This window comes from Cherax quadricarinatus, chromosome 27 (assembly GCF_038502225.1).
Source record: "Cherax quadricarinatus isolate ZL_2023a chromosome 27, ASM3850222v1, whole genome shotgun sequence".
Taxonomy (NCBI): Eukaryota; Metazoa; Arthropoda; class Malacostraca; order Decapoda; family Parastacidae; genus Cherax; species Cherax quadricarinatus.
The window spans coordinates 14778750-14792349 of record NC_091318.1 but is presented as its reverse complement, the minus strand read 5'-3'; the positions used below and the strand labels follow the sequence as shown (position 1 = coordinate 14792349).

Here is a 13600-nt window from a genome sequence, read left to right as displayed (position 1 = left end):
CTGCCTAGTATGGGCCAACAGGCCTCCTGCAGTGTTCCTCCTTTCTTATGTTCTTATGTTTATTGACTACGTTTTGCCCACACAGTGGGCTTTTTCAAATCACAAACAGATCTGTTTGTGACTTGAAAAAGCCCACTGTGTGGGCGAAACGTAGTCAATAAAGGATCACATTATACTGCATATGTGTTTATATTTACACATAGGGCCAAACACTTCACTGAACAACTCTACAAAAATTTCCCTTGTGACCCATGCCTTACTATTAGATTTCCAAAACACACACAATTTACTCTTCATAACTTTGTTTTTCCTGAACACTCTGGGATTTTCAGAATGGTACACTAGTAATGGCTTCACTTGGAAATCCCCACTAGCATTAGCACAGAACATTAATGTCAGACTGTCTTTCATAGGCTTGTGTCCTGGCATTGCCTTTTCCTCTTGTGTAATGAAGGTCCTCTTCGGCATTTTCTTCCAAAAGAGGCCTGTTTCGTCACAATTGAACACTTGTTCAGGTTTCAGTCCTTCAGCCTCTATGTACTCCTAGAATTCATGCACATATTTTTCAACTGCCTTGTGGTCCGAACTGGCAGCCTCACCATGCCTTACCACACTGTGTATGCCAGTACGCTTCTTAAATCTCTCAAACCAGCCTTTGCTGGCCTTAATTCACTCACATCATCGAGTACTGGTAATCTCATTTTTGTCAGCATATTTACCCCCTTTGCAACAACAGCGTCCTTGATTTCCTTTTTCTTGGCTATGATGGAAGATATGGTTGTACAGGATTTGTTATACATCCTGGCCAGTTCGCCCACACGTACGCCACTATCATATTGTTCAATGATGTTTTTCTTAAATTCAATCATATTTCTCACCTTCTTTACCAAAGGCTTGGCACTAGGAGCTTCCTTTGGAGCCATGGTAGATTATTTAGCACTTAAATAACTTGCAAGCACTAAAATAAATGAAATATTTCGCTGGAGCACATGAGGGGACCATCGCTCACTGGTAAACAATGGCACACTGGCTGGGAAGGAAAGGCCGAGGCGGCTCGAGGCCATTCAGACTGTGAGTACGCGTCCGGGACGAAGGACTATTAGTGAGTTACCGGACCATTTCCGAGCCAATATTTTGACGAAAAAACAGGGCTATTTCCGAAATGGACGACTTTCAGGCCGGACAATTATTGAGGGACCACTGTAGCTTAAGTTAATTTTAAGGCTGCCCAAAATGCTCTGCATAACCAGGGGCTTTCTATAAAGTCTATCAATAATACCAGTTTTTTCAAATAAATTGTAAACCATACTTTGTAGAAATAAATCTTACCATTAATCAGCTATCCTACCATTGCAAAATGCTTTTAACAGGTTACTGCTTACCTCATATGACAGAAGGGTAGGACCTCCCTGAATGTTTTGACTACAAACCTATATCTAGTAGTAACCATGGTTCTTAAGAGTCACTGGGATCTCCAGGAACTTATACCTTGATGAATGTGGAGGTACCCTTGTACTGCAAAGTACACTATACTGTACATTAACCCTTTCAGGGTCCAGAGGCCAAATTTCAAAGTGTGCACCAGGGTCCAAGAATTTAAAAAAAAAATTTTGCTATTTTTTCTAATGAAATGGTAGAGAATCTTTTTCTGAAGGTAATAAAACAAAAAGTACGATATTTGATGGAAAACTGACAAAATTATGCTCTCGCAAATATTGATGATTCAGCGATATTTACGAATCGGCAATTTTGCCAACTTTGACTCCCATTTTAGGCCAATTATATTATTCCAGTCGACCAAATTCTTACCTATTTCACTAGTATTGCTTCTATTCTATCGATTGAGCACAACAAATAGCCAAGTCAACAGTTTCAACTACAAAATAAAGTGATCGGAAATTGGTAATTTGGCCAATTTAACACAAAGTTCAAAATATTCCAATTTCAAAATATTATTTTTTTTATTATTAACACACCGGCCGATTCCCACCAAGGCAGGGTGGCCCGAAAAAGAAAAACTTTCACCATCATTCACTCCATCACTGCCTTGCCAGAAGGGTGCTTTACACTACAGTTTTTAAACTGCAACATTAACACCCCTCCTTCAGAGTGCAGGCACTGTACTTCTCATCTCCAGGACTCAAGTCCGGCCTGCCGGTTTCCCTGAATCCCTTCATAAATGTTACTTTGCTCACACTCCAACAGCACGTCAAGTATTAAAAACCATTTGTCTCCATTCACTCCTATCAAACACGCTCACGCATGCCTGCTGGAAGTACAAGCCCTTCGCACACAAAACCTCCTTTACCTAGGCCAACCCCTACCCCGCCTTCCTTCCACTACAGACTGATACACTCTTGAAGTCATTCTGTTTCGCTCCATTCTCTCTACATGTCTGAACCACCTCAACAACCCTTCCTCAGCCCTCTGGACAACAGTTTTGGCAATCCCGCACCTCCTCCTAACTTACAAACTACGAATTCTCTGCATTATGTTCACACCACACATTGCCTTCATAGATGACATCTCCACTGCCTCCAGCCTTCTCCTCGCTGCAACATTCATCACCCATGATTCACACCCATATAAGAGCGTTGGTAAAACTATATTCTCATATATTCCCCTCTTTACCTCCAAGGACAAAGTTCTTTGTCTCCACAGACTCCTAAGTGCACCGCTCACCCTTTTCCCCTCATCAATTCTATGATTCACCCCATCTTTCATAGACCCATCCGCTGACACGTCCACTCCCAAATATCTGAATACATTCACCTCCTTCATACTCTTTCCCTCCAATCTGATATCCAATCTTTCATCACCTAATTTTTTTGTTATCCTCATAACCTTACTCTTTCCTGTATACACTTTTAATTTTCTTCATTTACATACCCTACCAAAGTCATCCACCAACCTTCGCAACTTCTCTTCAGAATCTCCCAAGAGCAGTGTCATCAGCAAAGAGCAACTGTGACAACTCCCACTTTATGTGTGATTCCATATCTTTTAACTCCACGCCTCTTGCCAAGACCCTCACATTTACTTCTCTTACAACCCCATCTATAAAAATATTAAACAACCATGGTGACATCACATATCCTTGGGAAATAATCTCCCTCTTTCCTACATACTCTAACTTGAGCCTCACTATCCTCGTAAAAACTCTTCACTGCTTTCAGTAACCTACCTTCTACACCATACACCTGCAACACCTGCCACATTGCCCCCCTATCCACCCTGTCATATGCCTTTTCCAAATCCATAAATGCCACAAAAACCTCTTTAGCCTTATCTAAATACTGTTCACTTATATGTTTCACTGTAAACACCTGATCCACACACCCCCCTACCTTTCCTAAAGCCTCCTTGTTCATCTGCTATCCTATTCTCCGTCTTACTCTTAATTCTTTTAATAATAACTCTTCCATACACTTTACCAGGTATACTCAACAAACTTATCCCCTTATAATTTTTGCACTCTCTTCTGTCCCCTTTGCCTTTATACAAAGGAACTATGCATGCTCTCTGCCAATCCCTAGGTACCTTACCCTCTTCCATACATTTATTAAATAATAGCACCAGCCACTCCAAAACTATATCCCCACCTGCTTTTAACATTTCTATCTTTATCCCATCAATCCCAGCTGCCTTACCCCTTTTCATTTTACCTACTGCCTCACGAACTTCCTCCACACTCACAACTGGCTCTTCCTCACTCCTACAAGATGTTATTCCTCCTTGCCCTATACATAAAATCACAGCTTCCCTACCTTCATCAACATTTAACAATTCCTCAAAATATTCCCTCCATCTTCCCAATACCTCTAGCTCTCCATTTAATAGCTCTCCTCTCCTATTTTTAACTGACAAATCCATTTGTTTTCTAGGCTTCCTTAACTTGTTAATCTCACTCCAAAACTTTTTTCTTATTTTCAACAAAATTTGTTGATAACATCTCACCCACTCTCTCATTTGCTCTCTTTTTACATTGCTTCACCACTCTCTTAACCTCTCTCTTTTTCTCCATATACTCTTCCCTCCTTGCATCACTTCTACTTTGTAAAAACTTCTCATATGCTAACTTTTTCTCCCTTACTACTCTCTTTACATCATCATTCCACCAATCGCTCCTCTTCCCTCCCGCACCCACTTTCCTGTAACCACAAACTTCTGCTGAACACTAACACTACATTTTTAAACCTACCCCATACCTCTTCGACCCCATTGCCTATGCTCTCATTTGCCCATCTATCCTCCAATAGCTGTTTATATCTTACCCTAACTGCCTCCTCTTTTAGTTTATAAACCTTCACCTCTCTCTTCCCTGATGCTTCTATTCTCCTTGTATCCCATCTACCTTTTACTCTCAGTGTAGCTACAACTAGAAAGTGATCTGATATATCTGTGGCCCCTCTATAAACATGTACATCCTGAAGTCTACTCAACAGTCTTTTATCTACCAATACATAATCCAACAAACTACAAACTGGGTCCAGAATAAACAAAGCAGACATTCCTGGCACTAAAATAACATTTCCTCTGTTCATTAGTTATGTTTTCAGGCTTTACAAATGAATTCCATTTTGATTTTTATTCACAATGAATTTTTATTCAAACCAAAAAATAGAAGATTTACTCTTATGCAATATTGTAATAATTGTATAAATATCATCACCACATTTGTGAATGTATGTTAGACCCACCAGCTGGCGTGTATTAGACGTGTGAGGTCGTTTATTCACTCTTGAACATTGGCAAAAATTTAACATTTCTGATACAGTGGACCCCCGGTTAACGATATTTTTTCACTCCAGAAGTATGTTCAGGTGCCAGTACTGACCGAATTTGTTCCCATAAGAAATATTGTGAAGTAGATTAGTCCATTTCAGACCCCCAAACATACACGTACAAACGCACTTACATAATTGGTCGCATTCGGAGGTAATCGTTATGCGGGGGTCCACTGTACTTTGAGCTCAGTTTCAAGCCATTTCCAGTAATAAAACCAATCAAAATCATCTCTATTTCTGCAATATACAGTAAGGCCCCGCTTTACGGCGTTTCACCTTACGGCGTTCCGCTAATACGGCGATGTCAAATTATGACCAAAATTTGCTATACGGCAAGCAGTCTTTCAAATACGGCGCCCCCACCCAGTTTGTTTCCATTTTCCGTGACGACATCTATTATGTCAGGAAGCTTTCCAAAATTTCAAGTGTTTCAAAGTTACTGCATATTTTATATGTACTCTGATAATTATACTTATGTGTACCTGTACCTAAATATACTTACACACTGTGCTGGTGTGCAGGTACACATTAAAATCGCTAAGTCTCTCTCTACTCATGACGCCAATACTACGTAATAATAATCACTCTTGGGCACACTAAATGTCTTATTTTACATCAATATAGGCATTTTCATTAATCCATCTATGATATTTTCCTCAAAATTATATATGAAACCCATTACATAGCATATAAACATGATACATACACTCACAGAATAAAAATTGATGTAAATATGAGATTTGTTTACAAAGCAGCTGTGTAGGTAGTGTCGGAAGAATTACGTTTTCTCTAGTCAAACTGGGGGATAACTGTAGAAAAATATTCTTTTCGTATGTCTTTACTCTATATATAGCAATTCACAACCCTTGTGGGTTTAGTGCTTTTTATAATAAATAATAATATTATTATTATTATTATTATTATTATTATTATCATCTTCATTCACTCTAAAAATGGTGTGTTGCTGTTTGTTTATTCTGAACTAACTTGTACAACTTGTACACAATGTAAGAGTATTTGTATTGTGAGGTAATTATTATTAAAATAAAAAAATATTGAGGTAAATGTTTTACAAACTCTTACAAATGGACGTGAATGAACTAAAAGCAGACACATATTAATACGCATTTATTTCGCCTGACCAAGCGATCGTCCACTACCTGTTCAGTTTGTGTTCTTACATTGTCTCAACTCTGTATCTCGTTCTCTCTCTCGTTTACTCTTTCGTTACCTAGTTGGCTCTCATTGACGATGGCGTCTAAGGTTAGCTGTGATAAAAAGAGAAGTCGTAAGACTTGCTTTAAGTGCCAAGTTAGAGGATGATGGTGTGCCATTCTGATTTTATTCAATAAACACCCTGCCACTCACCTCTCACACATTAATATTAATATTTTAAGGTAAGTAATAAGTGCACTCTGTGTGTATCTTACCTTTTATTGAGTTTTTAATAACTATTTCTATTGCTAACTTAATATAAGTTAGTGTAAACTTGTTGTCTGGCATTTATTGCATATTTTATGTGTGCTCTGATAATACTCGTGGAGCTGTGTGGTAGCTGGGTGGAGGGACATTACGTTTTCTCTGCTCAGCCATCAGAGAAAACGTGTATGAATCTGCGTTTGGCCCAGCCACTCCCTCACTCCGCTTTTGTTTACAATTTTCAGCATGAATTATTCATTACTTCTACCTTCATTTATGATGGCATCTAAAGGTAGTTGTTAGAAATGATTAAATTCAGTGAACAAGGCATATCAATGTTAATAATATGGCTCTGGGCCACAGTGTAGGTAGCCGGTAGGTGTAGCCCAGGCGGGCTACACCTACCAGCTACCTACACTGACTTTCTACAAATAAATACTACTCACCTCTCTTCCTATATTAAGACTACACATATTTTAAGGTAAATAATGAGTGTACTGTATGTGTATTTTACCTCTCTGGGATGTTTTAAATATCGCATATTAACCCTTTGACTGTCGCGGCCGTATATATACGTCTTACGAGGTACCGTGTTTGACGTATATATACTCATAAATTCTAGCGGCTTCAAATCAAGCAGGAGAAAGCTGGTAGGCCCACATGTGAGAGAATGGGTCTGTGTGGTCAGTGTGCACCATATAAAAAAAATCCTGGAGCATGCAGTGCATAATGAGAAAAAAAAAACTCCAACCGTTTTTTTTAATTAAAATGCCGACTTTGTGGTCTATTTTCGTATAGTATTTATGGGTGTATTCTCGTTTTCTTGGTCTCATTTGATAGAATGGAAAACATATTATAGAAATAGAGGTGATTTTGATTCATTTTACTATAAAAAGAACCTAGAAATGGAGCTCAAAGTTGTGGAATGTTTGATTTTTGCCAATGTTCAAAAGTAAACAAATGATGCCATTGTCCAATAAATGTCCAACTAGCCATTCTAATATGCAGTCATGAATAGGTTGATGTTATTTATACAATTATTACAGTATTGCAGTAGTCTGCATAATAGTAGGTCTTCTATTTTTTGTTTGAATAAAAATTCAAAATAGAAAGCAAGAGTAATATCAGAGGGGCCTGGAGACATGACTGATGAGCAAAGAAAATGTTATTTTAGAGCCAGGAATGTCTGCATTGTTCATTCTGGACCTTATTTTGAAATTGTCATAGTTTTTAGTTTTCGTGAAATTGGCCAAATTGCAAATTTCTGACCACATTATTAGGTAGTTGAAATCGGTAAATGGGCAGTTTCGTGTACTCAATCGATAGAAAAAAATGGAGTTCTAAAGAAATAGCTATGAGTTTGGGTGACTGGAATAAAGGAATTAGCTGAAAATAGGGCTCAAAGTGGGCGAAATCGCCGATTTGTAAACAGCGCCGAGGTCGCTAACTTCGCGAGAGCATAATTCTGTCAGTTTTCCATCAAATTTCGTTTTTTTGGTGTCATTACAATCGGGAAAAGATTCTCTATCATTTCATAAGAAAAAAATAATTTTTTTTTTTAAATTTTGCGACACCAGGAGACACCTCAGGATTGGGGGTTGCGGCAGTCAAAGGGTTAAGTATGAGACAGGGAGCCAGTGCTACCTACACCTGGGTTACCTGCACCTGACTTCCTACAAATAAGTACTACTCACCTCTCTCCCTACATTAAGATTACAAATACTTTAAGATAAGTAATGAATTTACTGTGAATGTATTTTACTTTGTGTGTTTTTAATGCCTAGTTCTATTACTAACTTAATATAATTTAGTGTAAACTTGATGTCTGGCATTTATATGCATTTATAAATGGAAAAAAAATGGCGGTCTGCCTTCCGGCGATGTCTGCTTTCCGGCGACAGCCTGGAACCTAACCCGCCGTATAAGTGGGGCCCTACTGTATCTTCCATTCTATCAAATGAGACCAAGAAATCGCAAATACAACTATAAAAAACATACGAAAAAACAATGCAACGTCTTTTAATCGAAAATCATGGTCTCGTTTTTTCTCTCATTATACACTGTGTGCTGCAGGATTTCTTTTATGTGGTGCACACATACCACATAGAAGTATTCTCTCATATCCAGGCCCAAATTTACCACTCACAGCTTATCAGAGTGAGCTGAGGTTATGGCGTAGATCTATGGTTTGGACCCTCAACGTAAAGCCGTAGATCTACGGTACAGACCCTGAAAGGGTTAATATACTGTACAATATGAGGCTGCAAATATGTACAGGTGTATGACTCACAAAACTGCAGTAACCCCAATAATGTACAGTATGTACAGTATGAATGTATGAGCAGTAAGTATGCATGTACAGTATATGTACATGTATGTATATAAGTGCAGTATGTATGTGAAGTATGTATGTGCAGTATGTACAGTATGTATGCATGTATGTACAGTATATATGTGCCCATTATTGCAACAATGTTTAACAAATCTATAGCATCCTCAACCTTCCCATCCATACTCAAGACAGCAAGGGTCACCCCGATCCACAAAGGTGGAGATCCAACTGATTTGAACAATTACAGACCCATATCAAACTTGCCCTTACTCTCCAAGATATTTGAAAAAATAATACACAAGCAATTTTACCCCTACCTTACATCCAACAACATACTTAACCCATGCCAGTTTGGATTTAGACCAAAAAAAAGCACAAATGATGCTATTATACAAATGTTTGACCTAATATACACAGCTCTCGATAAAAATGAATATCCTCTGGGGCTCTTCATCGACCTAAGAAAAGCATTTGACACAGTTGACCACAATCTCTTGCACCTCAAACTGAATCATTACAGCATAAGAGGACATTCTCTTGACTACCTAAAATCCTATCTTAACAACAGACACCAGTATGTACATGCAAGTGGAATCAACTCTGATATCCAACCTGTAGCTGTAGGAGTACCCCAAGGTAGTACCCTAGGCCCACTCCTCTTTCTCATCTACATCAATGATCTCCCCAATGCATCCCAACTCCTTACACCAGTTCTATTTGCAGATGACACTACATATGTCTACTCCCATTCAGACCCAGCTGTGCTTGAAAACACTGTAAACAATGAACTGCTAAAGATATATGCTTGGATGATGACCAACAAACTCACTCTCAACATAGACAAAACATACTTCATGCTGTTTGGCAACAAAGCCTCAAATATTCAACTCAGCATACTGTTAAATGGTTCCCCTATATCAAGACACATGGAGGGCAAATTTCTAGGTCTTCTCCTTGACTGTAATCTTAAATTTCAGTCCCATACCCATCACATAGCCAAGAAAATTTCCAAATCAGTAGGAATCCTTTCCAAGTTACGCTACTATGTACCACAAACGACTCTCTTTACCCTGTACCACTCTCTATGGTACCTCACCTATGGTATGTGTGCCTGGGGCTCAACCACTGCCAACCACCTTAGACCCTTAATAATCCAACAAAAAGCTGCTGTGCAGGTGATAACCAGCTCCTGTGCTAGACAGCACACCCCACCACTTTTCAAAAGACTCAACTTGCTAAATATACAAGTCATACACTATTATTATTGTGCCTACTACATATACAGAACTTCAAACTCCTCTGTAAACCCTCCCCTAAAACTACTCCTCAAAAGTTACAACAGAATGCACAGTCACAATACAAGGCATAAGGCACTTTTCAACATCCCTCGAGTAAGACTCACTATGCAAGAACGCTATGCACATAAAAGGCCCGAAGATCTGGAACTCGCTACTGGAACAGGTCAAGGATCCCCAGACAGCTTATAAATTTAGGACTCTGCTAAAAAATCATCTCATCTCACAATATTAACCAAATCAACCAAACATCTACTGACTAGTTTTATCATGTGACCACCTGGCTTTTAATTCTGCCATTCCATAAAATATTACCACCTGCACTATTCCTTGTATATTAGATTTTGTACTAAATATACATAAGATTTATGAAGTCCAAATAAGACTGTAAAACAGCTAACCACTATTCCATGTTTAGTTTTAAGTATAATTACTATGTACTATTCTCTTATCTAGTTTTAATTAGTTACTATGTATTCGGATTAGTTTGCCCGAAATGCCTCGGCATCATAGTGGTTATCTTTGTACTTAGCAAATCAAAATTGTAATTACACATTGTAATCTTTACAAAGAAATAAAACTATTATTATTATTATTATTATTATTATTATTATTATTATGTATGTGAATATTAAAATGGCATAAAATACTGACAGGTTGATAGGTAAGACATGCATGCAACAGTTAGGTATCTTTATTTCAAAACGTTTCACCTACACAGTAGGCTTCTTCAGTCGAATACTGAAAAGTTGGACTATGGAACATATACTCTTCTCCAGGCTGAGGGACTGACCACCTCAAAACTATGTCTTTAAGGGTGATGGACTGATTATATCGTCTTCACATCACTTCTGCTTCTACCAACTCTCCTGTACTCAACTGAAGAAGCCTACTGTGTAGGCAAAATGCTTTGAAATAAAGATGCCTAACTGTTGCATGCATGTATGTACAGTATGTGTATGTATGTACAGTATGTATGGACAGTATGTGTGTATGTACAGTATGTATGTATGTACAGTATGTATGTACAGTATGTATGTATGTACAGTATGTATGTATGTACAGTATGTATGTATGTATGTACAGTATGTATGTATGTACAGTATGTATGTATGTGCAGTACGTATGTACAGTATGTATGTATGTACAGTATGTATGTATGTACAGTATGTATGCACAGTATGTATGTATGCACAGTATGTATGTATGCACAGTATGTACAGTATGTATGTATGTACAGTATGCATGTATGTACAGTATGTATGTGTGTATGTACAGTATGTATGTACAGTATGTATGTACAGTATGTATGTACAGTATGTATGTACAGTATGTATGTATGTACAGTATGTATGTACAGTATGTATGTACAGTATGTATATATGTACAGTATGTATGTATGTACAGTATGTATGTATGTACAGTATGTATGTATGTACAGTATGTATGTATGTACAGTATGTATGTATTTTTCACCTCTCTAGTCTTAAGTAGTCTATAAGTACATGTATTAGGTTAAGTCTGCCTGAAATGCCTTGGGATGATAGTGGCTTTCTTTGCTCCAATTATATTATGATATGTAAACACACATTGTAACCTTTGCAAAGATATAAATACTTTATTTATTTAAGGAACCTCCCTTGAGGGGAAAGTATGCATCCTGAAATTTCGTTCGTATCCAGAAGCAAAAAATCGACAGAACGATGGTTTGTATCCTGAAAAGTTAGCATGGTGGGGCATTCGTAGTCCGAGGTTCCACTGTATTTTTAAATGTTTGTACAGTGGTGTACTGTATACTGTAATAAACAGAATAGATGAAATATGCTCTAATATACATTACTTAGGTTTGCATACTGGTTGGAGAGCTGGTCCTAAGTCCGAGCAGTTATTAAACAGGTAGGTTGTCAAGTGAGGAGTATCTGTATATGGATATCGATTGCTAACACACTCAGCTCACACATCGAGGTCTGGGGGGGGGGGGGTCGATCCCCAGTACGGGTGAAAATATTATGACGTGTTTCCTTAAGACGCCTGCTGTCCATATTTACCTATCAGTAAAATAGGTACCTGTGTGTTAGTTGACTGGTGTGGGTCACATCTTGGGAACAAAACTGACCTAATTTGCCCAAAATGCTCTGTATAACAAGGGGTTTTCTATATAGTGGAATATCATTGATGTTAGCTAGGCCTGTATACCTTGTACATATACAGTGGGCCCCACTTATACAGCAGGTAAGGTTCCAGGCTATCATCGGAAAGCAGACATCACCGGAAAGCAGAACGCCACTTTTTTTCACTTATAAATGCATATAAATGCCAGACAACAAGTTTACCCTAACTTATATTAACCCTTTGACTGTTTCAGTCGTATGTATTCGTCTTACGAGCCACTGTGTTTGACGTATGCATACTCAAATTCTAGCGACTTCAAATGAAGCAGGAGAAAGCAGGTAGGCCCACATGTGAGAGAATGGGTCTGTGTGGTCAGTGTGCACCATATAAAAAAAATCTTGAAGCACGCAGTGCATAATGAGGAAAAAAAAAAAAACTCCGACCGTTTTTTGGATTAAAACTCTGAATTTGTGGTGTATTTTCGTATAGTATTTATTGTTGTATTCTCGTTTTCTTGGTCTCATTTGACAGAATGGAAAACATGTTATAGAAATAGAGATGATTTTGATTGGTTTTACTATGAAAAGAACCTTGAAATGGAGCTCAAAGTAGGAGAAATGTTTGATTTTTGCCAATGTTCAAAAGTAAACAAATGATGTCATTGTCCAATAAATGTTCAACTAGCCATTCTAATATGCAATCATGAATGGGTTGACATTATTTATACAATTATTACAATATTGCAGCAGTCTGCGTAACAGTAAATCTTCTATTTTTTGTTTGAATAAAAATTCAAAATAGAAAGCAAGAGTAATATCAGAGGGGCCTGGAGATGTGACTGATGAACAGAGAAAATGCTATTTTAGAGCCAGGAATGTGTGCATTGTTCATTCTGGACCCTATTTTGAAATTGGCATGTTTTTTAAATTGCGTGAAATTGGCCAAATTGCAAATTTTTGACCACATTATTGGGTAGTTGAAATCAGTAAATGGGCAGTTTCTTGTACTCAATCGATAGAACAAATGGAGTTCTAAAGAAATAGCAATGAGTTTGGTCGACTGGAACAATGGAATTAGCTGAAAATAGGGCTCAAAATGGGCAAAATTGCCAATTCATAAATATTGCCGAGGTCTTTAACTTCGCGAGAGCATAATTCCGTCAGTTTTCCATCAAATTTCGTTTTTTTGGTGTCATTACAATTGGGAAAAGATTCTCTAACATTTCATAAGAAAAAATAATTATTTTTTTTTAAATTTTGCGACACCAGGAGACACCTCAGGATTGGGGGTTGCGACAGTCAAGGGTTTAAGACTACAAATACACATATTTTAAAGTAAGTACGTAATGAGTATACTGTACATGCATTTTATTGCTCTAGGGCACTTTTACTGTTGTAGTATATTACATGTGGGTGGGGTGGCCTGGCCTGGCTGGCTACCATACTTCCCACACCTGACTTCCTACAAACACAGTGGACCCTCAACCAACGGCGGCATCGACTAACGCCAAAACTGACTAACGACGCTCTTTGGCGTCAAAATATTGGCTCTACCAACAGCGAAAAACTCGTCTAAAGGCTTTCATCCCGAGCGTGTCCATGCGGCCTGAGTGGGCCCAGCCACTCCAAGACTCCGTGTACAGCCAGTGTGGCATT

The 13600-nt window shown here is 38.2% G+C and overlaps 1 protein-coding gene and 1 long non-coding RNA gene across 6 annotated transcripts in view; one reads left to right on the top strand and one right to left on the bottom strand.

The window, feature by feature from the left end:
* pbl (epithelial cell transforming 2 pebble) overlaps positions 1-13600 on the bottom strand; it is a 233775-nt gene that overhangs the window by 207734 nt on the left and 12441 nt on the right. The gene's annotated exons all lie outside the window — the stretch shown is intronic.
* Positions 1-13600, top strand: part of LOC128691198 (uncharacterized) — a 54101-nt gene that overhangs the window by 34771 nt on the left and 5730 nt on the right. The gene's annotated exons all lie outside the window — the stretch shown is intronic.